At 35.9% G+C, this 16,515-nt stretch overlaps 1 protein-coding gene across 1 annotated transcript in view; it reads right to left on the reverse strand.

Annotated features, from left to right (window-relative positions):
- The window catches only part of LOC106878691 (monocarboxylate transporter 9), a 34,165-nt gene extending 18,870 nt beyond the window's left edge, over positions 1 to 15,295 (reverse strand). Inside the window, exon 1 of the mRNA XM_014927973.2 lies at positions 15,165 to 15,295. The gene's annotated coding sequence lies outside the window, so the exon portion shown is untranslated. The remainder of the gene's footprint in view (positions 1 to 15,164) is intronic.
- Positions 15,296 to 16,515: the final 1,220 nt, after the last annotated feature.

Genomic DNA, 16,515 nt, shown 5'->3' on the forward strand with positions numbered 1-16,515 from the left:
GTGTGTGTGTGTGTGTGTGTGTGTGTGTGTGTGTGTGCATGTGTGTGTGGCGTGTGTGGTGTGTGTGTATACGTTATATATAATAATTATATAGGGTTGGTCAAAAGTCACCAAACAGTAAATCAAAACCAAGATTAAAAACAAAAAAAATATTTTATTTGAGACTTCGCTAACAAATAAACAAATGTTGGAAACTAACAGTGATTTTAACTCACAGCATTCAATTAGTAAACATTCATAATTAGAATGAATAAATTAAATTGAACATTATTTACAGAATTTTAGTTTACTGTCGGGTCACTTTTGGCCAACACCTGTGCATAATTTCCGCCAGCTAACAATCCACTCACAAGGCTTTAGTCGACTCGGGGCTACTGCAGAAGACATTCACTCAAGGCGCTGCGCAGCGGGACTAAACTGGAAACCAGGTGGCTGCAAAGCGAAGTTTTTAACCGCACAGCCTTATAGGTGCGTATTAATTTTTTTATAACAGTAGTTAGAAATGGTAGTCTTTCGTGTCCGCGAGAGACGATTCCACCATTTCTTCCTGAACAAACGGCACAGATGCTTGGTTTGTAGTGATCAAATGTTTGTGCTGTGTATATGGTCGCTCTCACTCTGCAATCAACATTACTTTTGCAGGCGCCTGGTGTATCATCCGTTAGATATCGATTCTGATCGCAGAGTATGGTGAGATGAAGTGTTTTGCACGAGAACACAACGCGCCGCTTGGTTCGGGAATCAAACCCTCGATCTGGCGGTCGTGAGAGTCACACCCTAACCACCACTCCACTTGCCCTCACATCGCAATTATTGGCAGCAATAGATCTAACGATGTTAAGGCGGCGAGCTGTCAAAATCGTTAGCACGCCGGGCGAAATGCTTAGCGATATTTCGTCTGCCACTACATTCTGAGTTCAAATTCCGCCGAGGTCGACTTTGCCTTCCATCCTTTCGGGGTCGATTAAATAAGTACCATTTACGCACTGGGGTCGATTTAATCGACTTAATCCCTTTGCTCGCCCTTGTTTGTCTCCTCTATGTTTAGCCCCTTGTGGGCTATAAGGAAATAAATATAATCTAACGATGTCCATATTGCTTCGCGTGTCGCAATAAGATTCACTTTTCAATAGTTAAGAGCATTTTTTTTATCAATGATAACACCTTTATCAATTGTCAAAACAAAAATTACCCAATTAGAAGAAAAATAAAATCACACACACACACACACACACACACACAATAACGCACAATGCGATGCTTACAGCATTTACTGACACCATGGTCGAATTCCTTTGTTTCCGAAGATATTAACCCCGTCAGACCTGGACCCTGTATCTAACTTTTCCTTCACCTCGGCTCCTCAGCAAAAATAATAAAAAAAAGTTGTTGCATCTACAGATAAAGACTTTCGATTGCCGGCAAAATAATGGACCGAATCGGCTGCATCTTCTTTTTCATTGTGTTGTTCTTAACCACTTTGCCAGGAATCCAGTAGATATGACGTTTAATCTATTGCTGCTACAGCGACAGGGTTAAGAAAAACAGTAGCAACTTCTTCTTCGTCGCTAAACCTTCTCGCGTTAGTTCAGTTTCAGCAGAAGTTTGCGGTAACTTCTTGGCAACTTCATGGTGTGATGTGCTTTCAGTTATATCTTACGCCACTGATGCCCTTGAAAGAAGCATCAATGAATGGCCTTATACTTTTCCAGCCTTCTAAAGTCTAAGACTGTCTTAAATGACAGATTACTGGCTCACATTTCAAATCCCACCACCTCCACAAACACCTTTAGTCTGATGTTTCAGTTTTAGGGAAAAAAAAACAAAAATCTTACACAATTTAGATATCCATAGTAAGATCTTGATCCCCGACCTCTTGATGTCTCTGATTATTAACGAATATGACACTGCGACAAAATTATAATACCAACACACTCGCTAATGTTTCTATCGTTTTGTGGCCTCGTGCCAATGTATTATTATTTTTTTAAAAATCAATATTTTATCGTGTTTACACAAAATTTATGTTACTTTTCCAATATATACATTTTATGATTCATCATTATCCGCCAGTGATGATCAAATATATCAATGATTAGCCTGGTCACAAGTTTCTCTGAAAACATTTGCTATAATACAGGCGGGAAACTACGCTTACAGAAAAACTTTCAATCCTTAATCTAGTCCTTCCTATACGGTTTTTTTTTTTCGGGTAACCGCTGTTTTCAATTTTTTTACTATCAAAACCTGTTTTAGCAAAATAAAATCTCCCCATCCCCGAGTCTCCACCCATTTACTTTTCGTTTATATTTCATTGGGGAACTCTTATTTCGGTATTGCCCACAAGGGGCTAAACAGAGGGGACAAACAAGGACAGACAAAGGGGTTAAGTCGATTACATCAACCCCAGTGCATAACTGGTACTTAATTTATCGACCCCGAAAGGATAAAAGGCAAAGTTGACCTCGGTGGAATTTGAACTCAGAACGTAACGGCAGACGAAATACCGCTAAGCATTTCTCCCCACGTGCTAACGTTTCTGCCAGCTCGCCGCTGGGAACTCTTAACGCACGAAAGATTCCTCAGTTGTTCATATTTAACCTCTTAGTTAGAGAGGGAAGGGCGGCACCAGTAATGCTCCACTTCCGTTAAAGGCTTACAAGGACCAGAAGATGGCATTAGTTGGGTGAGGGATAAAATTCATTATTTTTTAGTAAATATTATGCGAAATGATTATTGTGTGCAATGATTATGTGTGCAATGATTATGTGTGCAATGATTATGTGTACGAATTTTTGTATAATATATTTATGAACGCTCGCACACGTGTAAATTGAATTGTAATACTTTCTTCTTAATGAAACTAAAATGTTGAATTCATACGGTATTCGATAATCAATTCACAAACTATGGAATCATAACCTCTCCAATTTTTTCGTTGTTCTCTTGTGCCGTTTATATCATTCTAACTCAGAGTAAGACTTCAAGGGTTTGATTGTTTTGATAGTTGCCTTAACCATCAACATCATACAGTATTTTTTTCTTTATTTCTCTTCTTACCAATTTATAAATAAGGCTTCGACGATATAGGCCAATCTTTAAGCAACTGATTAAATTTTATCCGATGGACAATTCATTTCTCTCAGCGTGCATTCAATTGTTTTGCACCAGGTGGGTTTTCGCCCTCGAGCCTTTCAATGCCAAGATGCTGCCCATTTTAAAGTTATTTTCGCTGTCCTCTTCTGATACAAAAAATTCTGCTGTTTTACCCCCAATCTCATATATTGCAACCAGTTTGTGAGCACTTCCTCTCATTCGGCAATTTGTTGGATCCGGAAATATGACAGATTTTCTCCAAGCACCTGCAGCCTATTACGTTGATCTTATTCACTTCACATTTTCCTACTCAGCATCCTTCGTAGCCATATATTAGAGCCGTTTCCCTTAGAAAGACTAATATTAAATCTAAAACTATTGTACTTTCAGATCGACTGAATTCCTCACATACTTCGGTAAAACTTGTATTTACCTCGTTGATTTCGACTTTTTTTTTGTAGAAACCTCCTCGACGATAAAACACAAGATTATGATGCAATTACATCTATCAAATATTGGGCAAATTGTCCAGTATATTATGTGTTTCTATCATCCCTTTTTCTTGTGATTTAGCCTTCGTCATTTATTGCTAAAACTATGTTCAAAACCAAGTCATTAGTCTAGAAACAACTTATAAAAATAAGATGTAGTGTTAACCACAAATATTAGAGGTGAATATTTTATCTAGATAATGGCTTAAGATGAAGCTACGGTGAATCTAAATCATAGATTCTAAAATCTAAGCACGTAATTGAACTAATTGTGCACTTGAAGAGAATCCACTCAGAACAACCAGCAAACACGTGGCATAGAAGTACAGATTACAAATTGGTGCACGTGATATAAAGGTGACTACTGATAACTTATATAACTTTTGATTTCAACCTAGGAGTTAATCAATTCGTAATCAGCTGTTCTCACATTTATGAATTAAAACATGTCGTTTATATCAGTCTTTATCTAACGACTAAAGGTTTATATTGTCGGGCGGAATATGTCAAGAGAACTCTGTAACAACTGTTACACAAGGGTTACAACTATTAGGTCTAAACAACCTGTGAAGAATAACAACAATCAAAGACAGTCATTGGCTTAGTTGTGCCAGTCTAATTCTAAATCATGCTTCCTACATATTTTACTTTCTACGATACTTATCAATCATATCATTTTATATATGATTATGTTCAGTGTCAACCATATCTAGAGCAAAGTCTTCAGGAGGCCGGCCTTGCTAGGTATGTTAATTCCGATGTCTCGTATCACTTTGTGTTTATTACTGTACAACTCCTTAAATCCAATGAAGTTAACTCTATTTGCCTTATTCGACGTAACAATATATTGATAAAAACTAAATGTTTAATTCAATTAAACTTATTTACCTCGGGTTATGCCATGCTGACGGTTTCTAATAAGAATTAAATGGCACTGTATATGATTGCTAATGACTAGTATTTTAAGATCTTCAAATTAAATAATCAACAATAAAAATAAAATCTAGATTTGTATGTTCTACACATTTTCTACTTTGTTTTTCGGTTTTAAATTCAAACTTGTAATGCCGCAAAATATTATGTAGAAATTACACAAATTGGCCACCAGGGAACGCCACGTCCTAAATGTACCGTTAAGAAATGAAAATTAGAATAATTAGAAATATTCTTACGGACGATTGTTTCCATGCAGTGTTGAGTACATAATTGAAACTTGTGTTGATGCCTACTCACGTGCTCATAGAAGCAAATATTCATTAGCACACATGACTCTTAATCTTGGCATAACGCCTCAAGATATGAAGGAAGGGTACAATGTTATAATAAACCACTACACTTCAGGAGGAGACCCCCTTCGGTCATGAAGGACCATGGGATTGCACCTAGAAAGTTACCTCTGGGCAAGTTTATTTGTGGAAGGCCAGCAGTCGCCCATGCATACCAGCCTCCCCTCTCCACACCACTAATGTTATCCAAGGGAAAAGCAAAGGGGCCGATACAGCTTGGCACCAGTAACGTGGCAATTCATTTCTACAACTGAGTGAACTGGAGCAACGTGAAATAATGTGTCTTGCTCAAGAACACAACACGGTCCGGGAATCGAACTCACAACCTCACGATCATAAGCTCGACGCTCTAATCACTGAGCCATGCGCCTTCACCTACAGTTGACTGGTACTGAAATAATCGACTTCCTGGTGGCAGGGCTTAACCACGCAACCTAATATTTAACCAGTTCAACATGTCATTTTTCTTTCATTCCCTCTAAAGAGGCTTAAAGCGTGTCTATAGCTGTGATGAAATATGTTGATAAGCATGAAAGTAAAGACAGCAAAAACAATCATACAGTTTATATGTTCTTACGTAATTACATGCTTAGTAGTTACTAAGGTGGTGCTGCTGCAGTATGGCCTTAACATTGATGCCTAATAAAAACTAAAAATCATCGAAACTGGTCGCAATATTTTAGTTTTATTGGAACTGACAAAGTTTCTCAAGAAAAATAGAGCAATACTGTATCGAAAGATTTTTCGAAAGAGCATGTTGGTCACATACTCGCTTGATATATCTGCCGCACGTTTCTTTACAATATATTCGCACACGACTACATAGAACATACACGAATCAACAAGGGTAACTTCTACATGGTGACCCAATCTGTTAGAAATAGTTGTGAAGTTTGCCTCATACCACTCTTTGAACCATGTAGTTCTTTTTATATATATTCTCAGTTGTATGTTTTCTCAAATACTTTATATACAAAGAGAGGAAGATGTATATGAAAGGAATGCCTTTGATCGTGGGCCACATTGTATAATGTAGCTCTAGATATATTATATCTGAAGAAAAAAAAACGGAACAGTCATGGTTGGAACCCTTTTGGTTGTCTGTATGTGCGAGAAGTTGGAACTAAACAACACAACGAAAACAAGGAGAACAACAAAAGAAGAAGGAAAAGAAAAGCTACGGTAACAGTAACAACAGAGAGAGAGAGAGAGAGAGAGAGAGAGAGAGAGAGAGAGAGAAAAGAAGGAGAAAGGGAAAGAAAGGTAGAGAAAGAGAGAATCCCCGTATTATCTTTAAAGTATACATTATGATCCAATGATAAAAGAATGACTTCACCATTCCGGATTACAGGTATTCGTATAAATACGAATTAGTATTTCTCAGTCCGTGTTACTTTTACCAAACGTAGAAGCGAAAACCGCTGCCAGCCAAAATAGAAACTTAGTCACAAAGGTATTTCCTATCGTCCATCATTTATCTAAAAGTATCCTACAAAGAAGAACAAAGACGTATAACTCTTGATGTAACTATTTGTAGGAGATTTGTTTCCTTACTGTGTTGGCTATTTATGATGAATGTGAGTTGTGTGATGGCAGGCGATTGGCTGAGATGCGTGAAGCTAGCATGAAATCTTTTCAGTTATATTGATTAGTTAAACGCTGGTAAACATCACGTGCTTATAATTAATTCATCTACTTGTTTCAGTCATTAGACAGCGGCCATGCTGAGGCACTACCTTGAATAATCTTTAGTCGAATGAATCGACCCCAGTATCTACTTGTTTTAAAGGTTATCGGTCGTTTTTGACGAATCGTTAGGTTACGGTGAGATAAACACACCAACACCGGTTGTGAAACTGTGGTGGGAGACAAACATAGACAGACACAAGGAAACGCCCCCTCTCTCTCTCACACACATATATTTACAACAGGCTTCTTTTAGTTTCCGTTTACCAAATCCACTCCGAGGCTTCAGTCGGTCCAACGCTACAGCAAAAGATACTTGCCCAAGGTGCCACGCAGTTAGAATATATCCAGAACCATGTGGTCTGCTAAGCAAGCGCCTTACCACCCAGCCACGCCTGCGCAACATAAATATACGTTTACCTAAAAAAGAAACTATGAGAAGCTTTATGATTCAGACATAAAGCTTCAGACATGGCTGTGTGGTTAGGAAGTTTGTGTTGCAGCCATATGATTTCAGGTTGAGTCCCACTGCGCAGCACCTTGGACACATGTCATTTACTATAGCAACGGACCAACCAATGCCTTGTGAAGGAATATGGTAAACGGCAACTGTGAGGAAGCCCGTCGTATGTGTGTGTGTGTATATGTGTGTATGAGTGTCTCCCTGCTGCTTGACAACCAGCATTTGTTTACATCTCCGTAACTTAGTGGTTCTGCAAAAGAACCAATTATATTAAGTCGGAAACTTTAAAAAATGCCTACGTGGTGGTCGTGGTGGTGGGGGGCGATATGTTTGACTAAAGCTTTCCAGAGGCGGTGCCCCAGCATGGCCGCATTTCAATGACAGAAAGAAGTTAAAGATAAAAAGTAAAATATTAATTGACCTGCTAAGTCCTAATTGGGGATACATAATTATCTGAATTAATTTTGGTTTATTGAAGACTAAAAGCTCTGGATAGCAATATCGGGTTCATTTCTTAAGTAAACAGTAATTGAAAGAAGGCAAGGCAGCAATTGGTTATAATTCTAGTAATATTCTTTTATACTCTAGGCACAAGGTCCGGAATTTTGAGGGGAGGGGGCAGTGGATTAGAACGACCCCAGTACGCAACTGATTCTTAATTTATCGACCCAGAAAAGGTGAAAGCAAAGTTGACCTCAGCGGAATGTGAACTCAGAACGTAAAGACAGACGAAATACCACTAAGCATTTCGCCCGCCGTGCTAACGTTTCTGCTACCTCGCCGCCTTGTTATAATTCTAGTAATGACAATCTGGTGAGTGAGATCTTAGTGAAATTGTTGTACACAGGGGCTTCCATAGTTCAATGCTGACCATCCATATAAACGTGAGTGTACAGGCTTAGGAAAGGAATTGTTAGGGAAATAGGTTGTTAGCCATGCCTATAAGTCTTTCCTCACCACACCATGTCTATCCAAAGTCCGTCGACTTGGACTAATTCAGTGCAGTATTAATGTTGTCGCAAACGTTGCTGTCAGAAGCCGCAATGCATCTCGTCCTATCCTCAAATAGTTCTGCCATTTCGACGCCTTGAATCATTACTGTTGTAAATGATCCTCAAAGACCTGTGAATCCTGGCAATATTTGAATTCAGGAGGTAAAAAGTCGAGGCAAATAACTCGAAGCTTTCTCCCAGCGCTCTAACAGCTCAGCCTTTAAATTTGCTTAGAATAATTTATTGATTTCGTATTTCGATACAAAGCAATAACTGAGAGAAACAAATTACGCATTGCTTGTCTAAGAAGAACCTCAACTACAAATGTGAAGTGACGCGATTTTAATCGTAAATCGAATCCCATTTTAGCAGTTAATGGAAACTTATCAGTTCTAGTAACGTTCACTATTATTTTCTCAATTATCTAAAGAAGATTCGCTAAAACGTTTGATTATATTATCTCTTTAGTATAGGTGATGTCCTATATTTGTAAGGATATGCAAATATTTGGCTGTGACGCTGTGATATTCATGTCTTTCCCGAATAGAAAACGAACATATTAAGAAAATTTGAACCATGAAACGTAAATCAAAACTTGGGCAGCAGAACCTATGAGATACGTCTCACTAGAAATGTGCCACTATTTTTCAATGAGTTCACCGTTATTTTCTTGTATATTTAAAAAAGAGTAATTTTAATATTAATTTAATACAGGCGTTAAACAAAGACAAACACCACAAAACATGGTTTAATTGATTAATTAATTAATTAAAAATACACAAAAGAAAATTTTATCAGCAAAGTTTTTAAACACCTTTATACGAAGTGTAAATTGAATATAATATAATATGTAGCAGGTGAAAAAAGTATCACTCACTAATTTAGTTAAAAATTTTACAACAAGATTTAAAATAAAAATATCTATAATTATAATTTTCACTATGAAAAACAGAGCAAGGCGCGTACATACATAGCTGGAGATGAGCAATCAATATATTCTGTTATCTTTGTTCTAAAGAATTTAACATTTTCAGGTGTCCATTATTGGAATAAAAGATAAATGATTAAAAAGTAAACTGATTAATGTCGGAGCCCACATCGGAGATCATATCAGAAGAGATCTGATTAAAAATTCCTAGTTAAGCAATAAAAGAACTAACGGGCGGATACCTTGAGTGATCAGAGAAAGGAAACAAATGGCGAATTAACGGGGTTCATTTTAGAATTTTTTAATCAGTGTCATGATAAAGGAATCAAAATGTATGTATGTGTATGTATGTTGGTACATGTCAATATATATATATATATATATATGTATGTATGTATGTATGTATGTATATGCCTGTATATACCTATGTATTTATGTGAGTGTGTGCCTATATATATGTATATATACATACACACACACACACGCACACACACACATACACACATATATTTATACATACACACATATATATACACGCACAACACATAAATGTATACACATTCTAGGGAGACAAGTTCAAAAGAAACTATGTCAGACCAATTAGAATATACTTTAAAAGATTAGTCTGAGAGAGAATGAAATAAATTTATTGATTAAATATCCTAAACAAACACACACATATATATGTATATGTGTGTATGTGTGTGTGTGTGTGTCTGTGTGTATACACATACATACGTACATGGACACATACATATTGAAGATATGATAAAGTTTATCAAAAATTTACCTTCGCTCTGTTCAGGTAAGTGCAGATTTAAAGATTTAAAACCGAAACTAAGAAGGAGATTATAATAAAGAAAAACTGCTCTGTTTAACAAATTGAAAAAGGAATTAATTTTATATCAGACGAATAGTATCGTTATTTCAAAGAAGACAACAAGCCTCTAACAGCTAAAACAAACGCAAACAAATGAATAACACATCATATTATGCTAAGAATGGACAGAAACGTGAAAGTACCTAGTGGTATTATTACTTATATCTCTTTGATCTACATTTATGATCCTGTTGGATCGATTACATCTTTTATCAGTAAAAAATCGATGAAATAAATTCTAGCTATATGCTTCGATTAAATTTATTTATTTAGATATTATTGTCGTTGCTGTTGTTCTTGTTATCATCATCATCATCATCATCATCATCATCATCATCATCATCATTATCAACATCATCATCATCATCATCATCATCGTCATCATTATTATTGAGTGAAGGAGCAGCGCATGCCATCAAAGTGACACTGGGGTAAAATATACCAAGCCCAATATACCCATCATGACTACCCGTCTGATAAGGGTACACCAGGCACATGCATCACAACCATATGTGCGCGATATGGTGATCCCGTATCAAGATAAACAGTGCATGACCTTGCAGGTGGGGCCCAGTTAGAATTTTCTTCAGGTCGAGTAGCCCATCCCACTCAAAAGGTCCCTGAATAAGGTTTGTTTAATGATGTTGAGCATAACCTTTCTCATTCGAAACATTTTTTTCTAAACAAAACAACACACATGGCCAGCAGAATAACCCATTAAGCGTAGCACTGCTAGTTAACCATTTTTTCTTTTCATACAAATTAACCTGACATTGTCTCGTGAATTTTTTGCTCTATCTTCACAAATCGTAATTTCGGTGTTGGTCGACCACCATTTATAATTAATTGCTTCCGTTCAAAATCTTTTTTTGAAAAACTATTTTTCAAAATTTCTTCTATAACACACATTTCAGTTATTTGCACAAATATTTCGAAAATCCTAGAGAAATCTTATGAAAGTAATTGAGGCACGTGTGAGCGTGTGTGCATGAATTGCAAATCAGTTTCATCAAGTCGGAAAGATAATTTTAGCAAATCAACGCAAGATTAATTAGCTATATTATATTTCTGATTTCAGAATTTTTGAAAATTTGTTCAATACAGAGGATGGTTAAAGATAATAAATTCAAAACTTACAACAGAGCGAAATAGGTATTCGAAAGTCACGGTAACATTTGAGCTGACTAATTAAGAATTATGGGATTGTTGATATGTTTTGGTCAGAATATTTTAAGGTCAAAAAGTCAAATCCAGTCAGCCATTTAGCCTGTTGCGTTAGCGACATCAATTCAAAGAACTGTTGACAAAGAAAAACTGCCTTCTGTAGTTATTTTATCGCGATAAATAAATAATCTTACAGGCATTGACTTTACAGATAGGCAGGAAAGAAATGGTAGTTACTAAAATAAAGGAAAGGTGGGAACAAAAGATTTCATATGCGTTTAAGTATGCCTAGAGGAAGCTGAATTGAGCATGTTAATACAGCAAAGCATCTGGACGGGTTTCCTTTGAAACAAAGTAACTACTTTAGCTCAGTTTCCAATGATTTTGACAACTTATCAATGTAGTTATAGATACATCACGTTCTTAAATTAATTTTTGAGTGATTTAAAAAATAAACGTATATGGAGTGCATGACTTGCATGTCTCAAATGCGCGCCACTGATATATATATATATATATATATATATATATATATATATGAAAAACTTCCTCCGACCCCTATATGTGAAGTTGGACCTTCAATAAATTTTTAGCACTAAAATCGGTTTTCCTGAATATGAGCTGCTAAGTTGAGGAGTGCATCTGATATGCCCGTGCGTGTTTTGGAACATCAAGTGCGCTGATACCATTTCTAAAGACGTTACTAGATATGGTATTACAGCTGCCTTTACTAATCCACGTATGTGAAATATCCTGCATGCGATTTTGAAGAAAGTTTTCTCAGCAATTTCTTGTGCCTCACTCACAATGCTGGCGTGTTCTGCAATACAGGATATTGTAATATCGATATCTTATTTGATATTTTCGCCTTTTTTTTTTTTTTACCAGATATCCCATCAAAAGAGAGAAAAAAATGTCGTATTGAATGAAACCAACATTCTAAATAATTTTAATATATTTAAACACAACGACAGTAATAATAAGGGCAATGATGATGATGATGATCATGATGATGATGGTAGGGAATTGCTGTTCCTATTATTTCTTTGCCCTTATAAATTTATACTTTTTACGTAATTCCCTGCAGAGATAAATTCCTGCAACTTTTAAGATAATAGTCATTACAGAGAAATGATGACCGTGATGATGATGATGGTGGTGGTGGTAGTGGTGGTGGATGTAATGAAGACTGCGGTGTAGAAAGTGATGATGTTTTAATGGTGATGATACTAACACTTCTTTCCTGCATATCTTAATCTTATAACTATACCTATTTATATGCATATACATATACAAGCACGTGTGTCCACACATACATAAATGTATATACATATATATCTATCTATCTATATATATATATATATATATATATATATATATATATATATATATATATATATATATATATATACAAACATACACACACATATACATTGCTTTCTGTATCAGTTTGCTGCTTTCACTTTTTACAATTTTCCCCTCCAATATTGCCCATCAAGATAATGCTGATTGAATGATCTTATCTAGTTGGAATTTGGCAAAGTTATATTCCCAGGGCTTATTCATTCATGAGCTACAAAAAAGATCAGTGCTTCAGCTCCAAAAATAAGATTTGATTTCCCTACTCACCCATAAATATGATTAACCAGATCAACACTTCCTTGCAATCTCTTTAAGAAAATAGTCTTTTCTTGCAACTTTATGCACCATTTCCACACATTTTAATATTTTCGACAAGACTACAACGTGATATTTTCCGACAAAATGCTTTTCTTTTTCATTTCACCATTTTATATTTTTCAACATTTTTTTTTACCTCTTCTAACAGCGATTTCAATGGATTTTCTTTTCTCTTTTTTTGTTTTCTTTTGCATATTAGGCTATAGTAGTTTCATAATATTTTCCTCAATCTGTAATCTCCGACTCCCAAAAGGTAGGAGATGAATAATACAAGCGGTCGGGTCCAAGAAAAGAAGGCCGTTGAAAATCGGTCACCCTATCTTTAAGCATCGAATGTTTGGCGTGATTAATGTTATGGAAGAAGGAGAGCAGCTAACCAAGCAGTTCCATATTACGATTGCAACAGTATTATCAACAACAACAAAACAACAACAACACAACAGCAAAGGAGCATAAGCAGAAAGGCATCTCGCAAACACAACAATAACCACTGCAACTTTGGCAACAACAAAAACGGCAGCTGCAACAACAAAAGCTAAAACAAAAATATAAGCACCAAGAAGGTATGAAGATACCATAAAAGCATCACAGAAAACCAGTTATGAACGAGGGAATGTTGAGCTTACAATGGACCCTTTATGCAGAAATGCCCTCCACCCCCCAGTTCTTCAAATTTCGTTCTATTGCTTTATGCAAGGTGATTTTTAGCATTCACGGAATGGGTTCGCAGTCGAGTGCTGCAAAGCAGGGATGAGAGTTAATGATTTAAAGACTGAAAAATTGGTCCTCTCAAGAAAGTGTTCTCGTACACTCTGCATCTTAGGGGAACTACATTGAAGCGAGTGGAGAAGTTTCAGTATCTCAGAGCCGTATTCAGTTGTGTTTTGATGCAGGAGGATAGACGAGCAGTAACTGGGGCAGTAATGCGACAGTTTGTATTCTTTAAAAGGAGAGATTGGTAAAAATTAAAAGACCAAAGTTGTCATTCTCGTCTACGATCATGAATGTTGGATAATGGCCGAAAGTGTATGATCATGAATGCATGTGGCCAAAATGCATGTGGCCAAAATGGGATTCTTCCGAAGAAACTTCTGAGTCATGTTACTCGACAGAGTAAGTAGCTCGGCCGAACCAATTGGAAGGAGTCCTTAGGGTAGTCCAAGAATGAGATAGTAGGATAATGCTCATAGTATCAGTTAGTCACGCTTGAGAATCAGCCAGAAAGTGGTTGCTCCTGATAGAAGCGTTTGGAAGAAAATGCCTGAGGACTTCTACGAACTTCTCAGGAAAATTGGCGGAGAAAATTAATGGATGGATGGATTTGCTAGAAATGAAGGACACAAATGGAAAAGGCCTCATATATATAGTGAATCCAAACAAAGAAGAACAAACAAGAAGGAACAATAACGCGAGTACGTGGTACATGTACTGTATTATCAGATATGCAGGAAAGGAAGGAAAGAGAATTTAACGTTTCGAGCCAGGCTCTTCTTCAGAAATAGAGAGAAATCCAAAGGAAGACAGAGGACGAAAATCGCCAACTATACACACGCGGTTACAAAGAAAGGTTGAGTTCAATTAGAACGTTTTTACTTTGTGGTGAAGGTGTCCAAACTTAGATATCTAATAAAGATTTTTCATATTAAATTTGTAGCTTACTATTGCAAGTATTTTATTAAGAATATGAAAATTTTACAGGTATAAGGTGTTATGAGCATTTATAGAACACAGTATTATATAAGCTCAACAAACAATTAAATATGGAGAAGAGAAGATGTTAAAAGTTTTATAAAATTTTAATCCATGCATACGATCGTTTCAAATGATAACACCAACATGTAAGAAATATGGAAGAAATTAAATTAATTATGATTATAATTAAATTAATTTAATTACATATTACCATTCTCCTCACTGCAAAAATGAAGAATACATCAGAAAAGTTGTAACAGAATGAAATTATGTTGCTTCAGGAGACTGCACGGATTCTGTGCCGCATAACTAATTCGGATATTCGTAAAATGATTGTGATGGATGAAATAAAAACATGCTTAGGTATTGTTGAGTCTAAAACTTAGCGGTTCGGCAAAAGATACCGATAGAATAAGTACTAGGCTTTCAGAGAATATATCCTGGGGTCGATTTGCTCGACTCAAGGTGGTGCTACAGCATGGCCGCATTCAAATGACTGAAACAATTAAAAGAATATATATATACATCGTATATATATATGTATATATATAAACAATTATAAATAAGGGCAAAAGAAAAATTTCCTTTAAAGCGTCGATCACCACATACAATATACATCATTATAAATACACGCCGTATTTATATATAAATACATGTATATAAATATATATATAATTGACTTAGGAAAAGAACCCAAAATATGAGCGGTGTCAAAATGCTGGACGACGATAACAATTGAGAATGGACAGAAGACGGCAATAATGAGAAGATCAGAAAAAGAATTTAAAAGATTTGCATCGACTTACATTTTGTATTCAGAAATCACGGGCAATAATAATAACTTTCAGCAGAAATTTCACGTCTTAAATCAGAGGTAAACCATTCACCTTGTATCTTTTCACTTTTAAATCCAACAACTGCAAGTAATAAAAAATGCTGACACGCCCAAATATAATTTCTAAACACTGGTTTGACTGAAGCTAATAACACTTCACTTCTGTACTTTAATTATCTGTTCAGAGGTCGAGATTTTAAGCGTGTTTCTTATCTTAATGAATGGATTACTGATGGTTTCAATAAAGGATAGATAAATCTCGATTAGCTACTGATCAGCATTTCCGGAGCAAAGTCAGTTCGAATTTGTGGACATATGAGACTCCAGAATCAATCAATTCAGTATTTCGTTGATTATCGATATACACACATATATGGATAATATATATATATATATGTGTGTGTGTGTGTATATTTCGGTATACATATGTATACTTTTCTACTCAGGCACAAGGCCCGAAATTTTGGGGGAGGGGCCCAGTCGATTGGATCGACCTCAGTACGCAACTGGTACTTAATTTATCGATCCCGAAAGGATGAAAAGCAAAGTCGACCTCGGTGGAATTTGAACTCAGAACGTAAGGACAGACGAAACACCGCTAAGACTTTCGCCCAGTGTGCTAACGTCTCTGCCAGTTCGCCGCCTTGGTATACGTATATACAGAGGCACATAAAATACGAACTTCTAAGATTTGTGTTATTCGATATTCTAAAGATATTTTTTCATATATGATTAGTAATTTTTAATTTAAGAAAATCTTTCTTCAAATATTGTCACTGAAAGAGAAATCTTGTAAAAAACACTTGTTTCCTATCTTCATCTGTTTTCTCTCCTCATTTCATTCCTTAGAAGAGCGTTGGCTCGGAATTTCAAAGACTTCTTCCACTTTTCCTGCGTATCAAAACTATTACATCTTGTTTTTTGTTCCCTCACCTGTTTCAACATTTTGTTTTGGGGGTTTTGTACAACAATATATATATATATATATATATATATGCAAAATTAATAGAGGTCATAAAAATGACGGAAAGTACTGACTAGCACCGAATTATGCTAAATTAAGAGTTAAATTAACTCAAAAACACTAAAGCATTATAGTCAATGACTGACAATGGGAGGTAAGTCTCAAGCGTACATAGCCGTATTGCGATTTCGTATTTTGGCGTAGACCACATTAATTCTCCTCACTGGCACTTAACGCCAAATGTTAATCTCAACTTCCTTTGTGAATCTTATGAGGAAAACTGTTGAAAACATTTGCTGGTTTTCAAAACGGTAAAAGTGTAAACAATAAATTAAATATAGTACTTTAGTGACTTAAG

Source organism: Octopus bimaculoides, chromosome 9, assembly GCF_001194135.2.
Source record: "Octopus bimaculoides isolate UCB-OBI-ISO-001 chromosome 9, ASM119413v2, whole genome shotgun sequence".
Lineage (NCBI taxonomy): Eukaryota > Metazoa > Mollusca > Cephalopoda > Octopoda > Octopodidae > Octopus > Octopus bimaculoides.